This window comes from Vombatus ursinus, unplaced genomic scaffold, assembly GCF_900497805.2.
Source record: "Vombatus ursinus unplaced genomic scaffold, bare-nosed wombat genome assembly UNPS02015255.1, whole genome shotgun sequence".
NCBI lineage: Eukaryota > Metazoa > Chordata > Mammalia > Diprotodontia > Vombatidae > Vombatus > Vombatus ursinus.
In genome coordinates, this window is record NW_020955033.1 from 19,604,103 (window position 1) to 19,614,590 (window position 10,488).

The 10,488-nt window shown below is 38.7% G+C and overlaps 1 pseudogene; it reads left to right on the forward strand.

Moving 5' to 3' along the window:
* Window positions 1-9,230: 9,230 nt before the first annotated feature.
* On the forward strand, window positions 9,231-10,275 carry LOC114031755 (annotated as a pseudogene).
* The last annotated feature ends 213 nt before the right edge of the window (window positions 10,276-10,488 follow it).

A 10,488-nucleotide genomic window follows, 5' to 3' on the forward strand; every position in this document is an offset into this window, starting at 1 on the left:
CCCCTCGTGTTGGCTCCCTAACAAAACCGTTAGTGTGAACAATGGGGATTTCACAGAGGACTCTTTTCTTAACTGTTAACAAAGCCTTAGCAACTGTGTTTCTCTCTTACCCACAGTAACGGTCTGTGTCTTTCAAAGAGGAAGCAAACTGAGAACAATTTCCATTTTAGTAAGAACAGCATTCCAAAACTTTTAGAACCTATTCCATTAAAATGCTAAGACATTGTCGCTTCACACAATTCTGAGAAATCACTGGGTTGGGGGGATGTTTCCAGAAAGACTGGCATTCTCCTCATTTTCATGGCTGATTTAAGCTCTTCCCTTTCCAAGTATATTCAATTAAAGGCAGCCGTTGACTCCCTTTCTCTCTGTGCCAAACTTCTTACTTGAATGATGAATAAGAGAATGTCTTTTCCTTTCCAAAGTTGGTGCTATAGCCAATAAACCTCTGAAGTCCATTTCTGTCAATGTCTCCTTCCAAAATATAGATTTCAAAGTTTCAACACACATTCAGCTGACCCCTGGAGCATAAACTACCAAAAGACATAATAACAAGTTAGGACAGCGGCTCTCAGACTTCATGCAGGGGTGGAAACCTTTGCCAAAACAAAACATCAGTGTTGAGTTTACATTAAGTGGTTTTTAGATTATTTTAAAATGCTGATCACTATCAGCATGAAAATGGAACAGATTTCTCAGCATTTCTATATGGATATAATTCATCATCAGTGACAGTGTGGAAGCACCCCATTTGAACTCAGATTTTCTCTTAGCAATTCCAAACAGCTCCCTGGCACAAGTGTACAGTGGTGGGACGGGGTGGGGGCAAGGGAAGCACTGGATTTGGAATCAAAGGACCAGGGCAGAAATTCCACCTCTGTTACTACTGGGGTGACCTTGGACAAGTCTGTAAAACTTACTGAGTCTCAATTTTCTCATCTGTAAAATGGATGGGGAGAGGTAGATGGTCTCAAAGGTCTTTTCAGGTCTATTCCCATGATCCTATGATCCTGTGACATAGTCCCCAATGTGTAAAAAAAAAGTGATGATAAAAAATATAGGAAGCAAAGACTGGCCAGGTACACACAAAGAAAATTGATGAAAAGGATACAATCTTGAAAGCATTGAGGGACTGATTTTTACAAGATAACTCAGGGAATGAAAGATACTTATGGGATAGAAATAATCTTGGACAATATTTTTTTCCCAAAAAGGCAACTGAGAGGATTTTGACCCCACATCTGTCACTTATGACATGTGAATTTGGGCAAGTTACTTAACCATCCTGGACCTCAGTTTCCTCACCCATAAAATAAGGGTGTTGAACTAGATGCACTCCAAGGTTTCTTCCAACCCTAAATCTATGACCCTATGATCCAATGATTATGATGATTATATTAGTTCCTTGCGAAATGGTGAAAATCCAAATCAATATCTATTCTTTCATCCACTTTTCATTTTCCAAAATATCAGCTAATTTTAATATGTCATTAAGCTGTTTGACTACATGTTTTAACTGCATGTCATTTTTTCCCTTTTTCCTCACTCTCGAACTAGCCAATCGTTTAATTGTATACAAATAGGAGATTCAGAAATCACTCGACTATGGTAACTAATAGTTCCCTGTCTAAGTATTAAGATACAGCTAATTTCAATTTTTGTGTTGTTACTTGATTCACCATGTATAGTTCTTTCTAAGTCATATGCCAGCCTTTGGCCTCTTTTGTTTCTTACTCCTGGGGCACGTTTTTTACTGTACTCCCTTATTCTGACATTGACAATGAAGTCACCAAATATTACAGCATATAATGCTTTGACTTGAAGGACCTTATCAAGTTCTTAATATAATTTTTCTCCCTTCTTATCTCCTGTGCAACAGATATTTATGCATAAGCTTCAATTATTAAACTTCCTGCAAATGCTAATCATGAGTGCTACAATGCAAAATAACAAAATGTTTCATGAAATTATGTTCCTTATTGCCTTTGAATATTTGATAAAACCACCTCTGCCAACCCCTTAATTTGCCTCTGTGAGAACCTATAAGCCATTCTTCCTTTTTGTAATTCCTTTTTGTCTTCAGACTGAACTTGAGAAAAATTCTGCCCATCTCCCACCCCACCAAGTATTTGGTCTGGAGGTCTTTTCCATGACCTTTGTGTAGTTCCCTGGGGACCCTGATTTCCATAGCCACCTGAGGTCAGGAAATGCTGGTGCCTATCTCAGCACATTGTAAATGAAAACAAATATAAGAAGCACAAATCATTCAACATATGGTTTGGGATGGCAGAAATATTCCTGAGAAGTTGATCACAGCATGATAGATTACCATTTTGTTCCTAATAGTTACGGGCAGCTAGGTGGCGCAGTGGATAGAACTCTGCCCTTGGAATCAGAAGGACCTGAGTTCAAATCTGACCTTAGGCACTTTACACTTACTAGCTATGTGACCCTGGGCAAGTTACTTAACCCCGATTGCTACACACACACACATACACACACACACGCACACACACAAAAACCTAATAGTTTCCATTATGAATTTGTTCTATGTGAAAGCCTTGGGAACTTGGAAGAAGAGATAATTACCATCAAAATTGGTAACTAAAAAAACTTAGCAATAGTTCTACTGAACAAGCAGTTAAAATGCACTTATTAGGAGATGACATTTTGAGTAAGAATTAAAATTGGAAAGTGATATTTTAAGTACATAACCAAAGATAGAAGTACTGAACTTGTGACTTCATTGATCTAGGAAACTTCTAGGTTAGCAATGAAGGTCAGCACCTTCTTGGCACCTTTCCTCTCTTGGTTGTGCTACTGACTCCAGATTTCAACACCATTCCCGCAAGTGGTTTCCTTCATTCCAATCTCTTCTTCCAGTCCCTCTCCACACATTCAGCTTCCTTTTGTGTGTTGTGTTCCTCCATTAGAATGTAAGCTCCTGGAGGGCAAGAGCTATCTTTGCTTTTGCTTATATTTGTTTACCCAGTGCTTAGCACAGTGCTTGGCACATAGGAAGTGTTTAATGAATACATATTGCTTTGCCATGTAGTCTTAGAGATTTGCCTGAGTGATTTCACTGAGAGGTTGTGACTTGTCCAGGGTCACACTTCAAGTATATTTCAGTGACAGAACTTAGACCTAGGTCATTTTTCCCAGTTCTAAAATCAGCTCTTTATCCACTATACCATGGTTGCCTTTATCTGCCCTACATATGCGGGAAATGCAAATACTTAAATAGCACATTTTGAAAAATGCTATAAACAAATGCATTCATTATGGAATCTGGTATTCCACAATTGTCGTATCAGGATGAATAGCAAAGGAAGAGATCAACTATTTAACAAGTCTCCTTAATTTTTTTTGCTCCAAACAGGCATGTTCTTGGAAATTTAGTTTTTAAATGTTTCTAACATCCTGCAGAGTCACAAAGAGTTTGGTCTGACAAGACTCACCCAGAGTAGGGGAAAAGAAAAGTTAAGCAAGGAAAAGAGTTGTCTATTCTCTCTGGGTAGGGGAAGGAAAGGTTGTATTTGGAAAGTAAGATAATATAGTAAAAACAGGAAATATCAATAAAAATTTGTGTGGAAGGAAGAAAGGAAAAAAGCTAGCCAGAATGTCAAACTGCTTTAAATTGGTTCTTTCATTACAGAGTAAATAAATAATATGGTGTGTCAGGTTGGCAGAGAAATAAAATGAAAAATGGCCCTCAAAATAGTGCCTGCTTAGAGATATTGGAAACAATTGATTTTAGTAATTGAAAGAGAGGTTTGTTGTGCATGAACAATTGGGTTTGCTGAAGATTCAGTCTACTGTCCCAAAGTACACACAAGGTATCTCCATTAAGGCTATATTATATTAACAAATACAAAAATTGACTAGATTAGTTAAGCACTGTATAACCAGCAAGGTGGTACAGTAAATAGAGTATTGAACCTGTAGTGAGGAAGATCTGAATTCAAATCCTGCCTCAGAAACTTATTAGCTATGTGGCCCCATAACTTAGCCTCTTTTCCAGTCTTCTTCCACTTTACTCCCTGACACATGCACTTTGACCTGGTGACACGGGCCCCCTGCAGCATTTTTTCTGGCTGTCTCCCATTCTTGGAATGCTCTCCCTCCTCCACTTTGATTGCTGACCTCTCTGGCTTCCCTAAGTTCCAACTAAAATCCCACCTTCTACAGGAAGCCTTCCTCAATCCCTCTCAATTCCAATGCCATCTCACTATTAATTATTTCCTCTTTATCTAGAATACAGCTGGCTTTGTTTGTATTTATTTGCATGTTTTCTCCCCCATGAGATCGTAAGCTCTTTGAGGGCAGGGACTGTCCTTTGCCTGTTTTGTATCCCTAGTGCTTAACACAGTACTTGACACATAGTAGATGCTTAATAATGTTTTATCATTGATTGACCCTTAGAAAATCTTTTAATCTCTATCTCTAGTTCCTTATAAAATGGGGATGATATTAATCATAGCCTATAACCCAAGGCTACTGTGAGGACAAAATGAGATAATGCTTGTAAAGCACTTTGTAAACCTTAAAGCATTATGTAAATGTTAGTTGTTGTTATTCTTTGGGGTATTATTAAAATAATTATGGGATTAGTTATTCCAAATTCTGTACTGTAGATTTTCAAACTGGACTCAATTATTGCCTTTTTAGTCTGATCAAGTTACCTAAATCTTAGAAAGATAAAAGATTAACTTTGAAATGTAATATGGGTTGTTGTGAGGACTTTTATATAGTAAAAACAAAAAGTGGTCATGAACAGCTCTGGTTCTTCTCAACCTCTGCAGAGGAAATTAAAGTGCATTCTCTGATAAACTTGCTATCTCACTTATGAATAACAATTTTCAACTTTCATTCTATAAATAATTCTTTCTTTTTGTAAAATGAAGGCAAAATTTGAAATGTTTAAAATGTAGTCAGTACACATTTAAGTGCCTACTATATGCCAAGGGGCAACTAGGTGACACAATGGATAGAGCACCAGCCCTGGAGTCCAGAAGACCTGAGTTCAAATCTGGCCTCAGACACTAGCTAGCTGTGTGACTCTGAGCAAGTCACTTAACTCTGTTTGCCTCAGTTTCTTATCTGTAAAATGAACTGGAAAAGGAAATGGCAAAACAATGCTGTATCTTTGCCAAGAAACCCCCAAATGAGGTCACAAAGAGTGGCACCCCTCAATGTCATATATTATAACTTCATTTTACAGATGAAGAGACTCAGGCCAAGAGAGGTTAGCTGTGGTATCCTTGACCAAGGTCTCAAAGGTAGAGTTGTGAGGTAAGATTTGAACCCATGTCCTCCAACTTCTGGGAATCACTTAACCTGGTTTGCCTCAGTTCTTCACCTATAAAATGAGCTGAAGAAGGAAATGCAAACTGCCCTAGTATCTCTGCCAAGACAACCCCAAATGGGGTCATAAAGAATTGGGCATGATTGAAATGACCAACATCATCTTCTAACTTCAAAATCAGCACTTTCCACACTACTGCACCTTCTATTCCGGTAGAAAGATCATCTTCATCTTCTATTCTGTGTGTGTGTGTGTGTGTGTGTGTGTGTGTGTGTGTGTGTGTATGATAACAATTTGTTACTAGTAAAAACATAAAATAGCACACTTTGTCAATTGCTAGAAAATTTCTTATCCTCCATATTTGTTGGAACTGAAATCCTCAATCGTCTTTCATTGCAGGTGACAACTGCAGCAAATTGTCAATTTGCAATGTGTATTCTCTGTACTAGGAGCTCAGTCATTGTGGGCCTTAAATGAGGTTTCATCTATAGTTGTTTTCCTACTTTTTTTCTTAGGCTTTCCCTGACATTTGTTTTGAAATACCAATATTTGTTCAAAGTGGTTTTATGTGACTTCCAATTAGTAGATCTAAGAGAGAAAAAAATGGTACAATGGAGAAGGCACTGAACTTTTACTCAGAAAAACCTAAGTTCAAGTCCCATATTGAACACACTAGCTAGATCCTTGGCAAATCAATTAACCTCTCTGGACCTTGGCTTCCTTATCTATAAATGGAAGGGAGTGAACTCCACCTCTGATGTCCTAGTGTCACTAAATTGTAGAATTGGTGGAGGAGATGGAGTGTTAGGTGAAAGAAAAATGGAAAAGTAGGAAGTAAGAAAGGGTCAGGTAACAGAGAGTTTTTAAATACAAATACAAAATTTTATATTTGATCCTGAAGGCAATAGGGAGCCACTAAAGTTGATTGAGTAGGGGGTAACATGGTCAGGTTTGTTCTTTAGAAAAATCAGTTTGATAGCTGAGTGGAAGACAGAATGGAATGGAGAAAGAGAGAGTTGAAAAGGAGAAACCAACCAACCAGAAAGCTATCCCAATAGTCCAGGGGTAAGACGATCAGGGCCTTCACAAGGGTGGTGGCAGAGTCAAAGATAAGGAAGCATATACAAGAAATGTCATGGCAGTAGAAACAATGGAGTATGACAATTGATTGGTTATGACCAGAGTGAAACAGAGTAAGGAATTGAGATGATATCTGCATTGCAAGCCTGGGCAACGTAATGGCCTGCCCCGGAAGTCAGTAAATTCTCCTTCACTGAGAGTCTTCAAAGGCTAGATGACCACATTTTCGGTCAGGTGGAGAAAAGATTATTGTTCAGGAATTGGAAGGATTAGAGGGTCACTGTGGTTCTTTCCAACTTTGAGGTTTGGTTATCTTACTCTTCACAATCCTTTTATCTATCTAAAAGAAAGATGGTGATACCTTGAGAGTATTAGAGAAGTATGGAAAAGGGGAGGGTTTGGGGGAAAATATAACAAGTTCAATTTTGTATATGTTGAGCTTAAGATGTTGACAGGACATACAGTTCAAGATGTCCAAATGGCAATTGGAGAAGCAAAACTGGTCATCAGGAAAGAAGTTAGGGCTGGACAAATAAATCTGTGAATTATCTCTATAGAGATGATGGTTAAATCTATAAAAGCTGATGAGATCATTAAGTGAAATAGTACAAAGGGAGAAGAGAAAAGGATCCGAGTCAGAGCCTTGGGAGATACCCATGATTAGCAGACAGGAATTAGGTGAAGATTCAGCAAAGGAAACTAAGGAGGAGCGGCCAGATAGAAAGAGAACAGGAGAGAGCAATGACATGAAAGCCTAAAAAGAATAGAGTATCAAGAAAAGAGTGATTGATAGTGTCGTAGACTGCAGAGACGTAAAGAAGGATGAGACTGAGAAAAGGCCATTAGATTTGGCAATTAAGAAATCATTGATAAAGAAAAAGGAACTGGGGGGCAGCTAGGTGGCACAGTGGATAGAGCACCGGCCCTGGAGTCAGGAGAACTGGAGTTCAAATCTGGACTCAGACACATAACAGTCACTAGTTTTGTGACCCTGGGCAAGTCACTTAACCCCATTGCCTACCCCCCCCCAAAAAAAAGGAACTGAAAAGATGGAATACCAACTGGCTAACAGCACCCTTTACAACAGTACTCATTCCCACCAGTGTTACATGTAAAGGATATCAGAGGCCATCCAATCCATCCCTCTCATTTTATAGATAAGGAAACTGAGGCTCCGGGAAACTAAATGACTTATCCAAGGTCACACAGGTAGTGATAAAGGTGAGATATAAATCCAGGTCCTCAGACTCCAAAGCCAATGTCTCTTTCTACTGTGCCACTAGAACATTGGTTCAAAATACAATAAGAAGATTTATTCTTTTTTAAATATATTTTATTTTTCCCAATTACATGTTGAAACAATTTTTAACATTTAGGTTTTTTTTAAGTTTTGAGTTTCAAATTCTATCCCTCCGTGAGACAGTATGTAATCAGGTATAGGTTATACATGTGCAATCATGTAAAACATTTCCATATTAGTCATTTTATATAAGAAGACTCAAATAAAAGAAAAAGAATGAAAGTGGAAAATAGCATGCTTCAGTCTGTATTTGAACAGTATCAATTCTTTCTCTGGAGGCAAATAATATGCTTTGATTAGTCCCTTGATCATTAGTCCTAATGATGATTAGTCCTTTGGGATTGTCTTGGATCATTACATTGCTGAGAATAGCTAAGTGGTTCACAGTTCTTCACCGGTTACTGTGTACAATGTTCTCCTGATTCTGTTCACTTCACTTTGCATCAGTTCATAGGTGTCTTTACAAGTTTTTCCAAAATCATTCTGCTTGTCATTTCTTATAGCACAATAATGTTCCATCACATTCATATACCACAGCTTGTTTAGTCATTCCCCAATTGCTGGGCATCCCATTGATTTCCAATTCTTAGCCACCACAAAAGGAGCTGCTATAAAGATTTTTTGTACAAATAGGTCCTCTTCCCTTTTTTGATATCTGATAAGATGATTAATAAGATAAATATAAAATCTTATATTTAGGTTTAAAAAAACAAACTTCACCAGTTCAAAATGAGGAAGCATGATGAGCAGTTTTTCTAAAAGGAAAAAAGAGTTGAGGGTTTTGGCAGTGATTAAGTTCAATATGAATGGGCAGCGTGACATGCAAACCAAGAAAAGTAATGTGATATTGGGTTGGACTAAGAAACACAATATCCAGAAGAAAGGAGGTGGTATCTGTGGTTACTCAACCTTGGTCAGACCACATCTGGAGTACTGTGTTCAGTTGTGGGCACCACATGTTAGGTAGGTGGTATAATAAGCTAAAGGAGGACAACCAACATGGTAAAGGACATAAAAGTTCATGTTCATTCAAAACAAGTAGGGACATAGGGTAAGACAGATTTAGGGAGGACTTGATAGCTACCTTCATATATTTCAATGGTTGCCATGTAGAAAAGGGATTAGATATATTCTGGTTAACCCCATAGGACAGAACTAGTAGCAATGAGTAGAAGTTTCAAAGAGGTACATTTATGCCTACTGTCAGGAAAAACCTCTTAACAATTAAATCTATCCAAAGATGTAATGGGATGTCCCAGAAGTCAGTGAATTCTCTTTCACTGAGAGTATTTAAACAAAGATTGGATGACCACGTGTTGGATCAGATGGAGAAGAGGTTATTGTTCAGGAACTGGAAGGATAAGAGGGTCACTATGGTTCTTTCAAACTTTAAGAGTTGATTATCTCACTCTTCACAATTCTTTTATTTGCTTAAAAGAGAGAACAATAGCAACATATTCATTCTATAAATAGAAAAATCAGATTGGCCCCTCAGCCTCTGTTCTGTGAGCCCAGCAGAGGAAGACACACAACCAGAAATCCAACATGTTTGTTCTCAAGATTCAGGCAAGAGAGATCTTCATCTCCCATGGAAATACCACCACTGAAGTTAATCTCTGCACTGCAAAAGGTCTCTTCTAAGTTGCTGTGTGCAGCAATAGTTCTGCTAGCATCTATGAAGCCCTGGAGCTCCTAGATAATGATAAGACACACTACCTGGGGAAAGGAAAGCAGTTGAGTATGTCAGTAAAACTATTACCCCATCTCTGAGTAGCAAGAAACCAAGTGTTATGGAACAGGAAGAGGTTGACAAATTGATGCTAGAGATACACAGCACTAAGAATAAATCTAAAATTGGTGCAAATGCCATATTTGGAGATTATTGTTTATAATCCCAGAGCTGCAGAGAAAGGAATCTCCACATTGTTGACCATGTAGGCAATGATGAAGTCATCCCACCAAGGTTCTAGCCTTCAATACGATCCACAGTGGCTCCCGATCCACAGTGGCTCCCATGCTGATAACAAGCTGACAATGAAGGAATTCATGCACCTCCCTATCAGATCAGCAGACTTCAAGGAGGTCATGAACATTGGAGCTGTGGAAATATGATTTGAACTAGAAGGCTCTTGGTGATTTCAGCAGACGTCACTCTAATGAATCTGGGGACTCATGTAAGACTTTCATCAAGGACCATCAAGTGGTGTCTATTAAAGATATCTTTCACCAGGATGATTGGGAAGTTTGAAAGTTTTTCACTGCTACTGCAGACATCAAGGTGGTAGGGGATGATCTCACAGTGACCCATTCCAGGTGCATTAAAAAGGATGTGAATGAAAAAGCCTGCAACTGCCTCCTACTCAAAGTGAACCAGATTGGTTCTGAGACTCTCCTTTCCCATCGATCTGGGGAGACTGAAGATGCTTTCACTGCAGACCTGGTGGTGGATCTCTGCCCTGGGCAGATCAAGACCAGTGCCCCTCTGCTGATCTGAGCATCTGGCCAAGTGTAATTAGATTCTCAGAACTGAAGAAGAATTGAAGAATTTTCTGGAAGAGACTTCAGAACCCCTCAGGTTAAGAAAGTTTAATGGCCAGGAGGGCTCCAGTCCTAAGAATGGATAGTTCCAAGTATCACATCTGTTTCTGTTATTGGCAGGGGTCTCTACTTCTTAACTCCTCTCTCACCTCTAACTCTGTGATGTCCTCACTGCCTTGTTAGAGCTTCCTCACCAAAGTCTGTAGCTGATCACCTGGCATTCTGTTGGAAGATTTCATTTTGTCATCTTGTGACTGGGCTACGA